We start from the raw sequence: 231 nt of genomic DNA on the forward strand, positions 1-231 counted from the left end.
TATCTCAACATAATGGGAACTATTCAAGTTTTTAAAATGCTAACCAGTTAAGAAATACTTTTCACCCTATCCACATCATTCTCCACCTTATTTCATTACTTCCACAGCAGAAACGTTAAGACTGAAATTATCCCCAAGTTCAGTCTCAGTAATCACAACTCAGAACATAAAGAATCAAAACAATTACTATAATTGTGCCTAAATCAGAAACTACTACTACTACTACCACCA

This window comes from Octopus bimaculoides, chromosome 14, assembly GCF_046866305.1.
Source record: "Octopus bimaculoides isolate indiv1 chromosome 14, ASM4686630v1, whole genome shotgun sequence".
NCBI classification, from domain to species: Eukaryota; Metazoa; Mollusca; class Cephalopoda; order Octopoda; family Octopodidae; genus Octopus; species Octopus bimaculoides.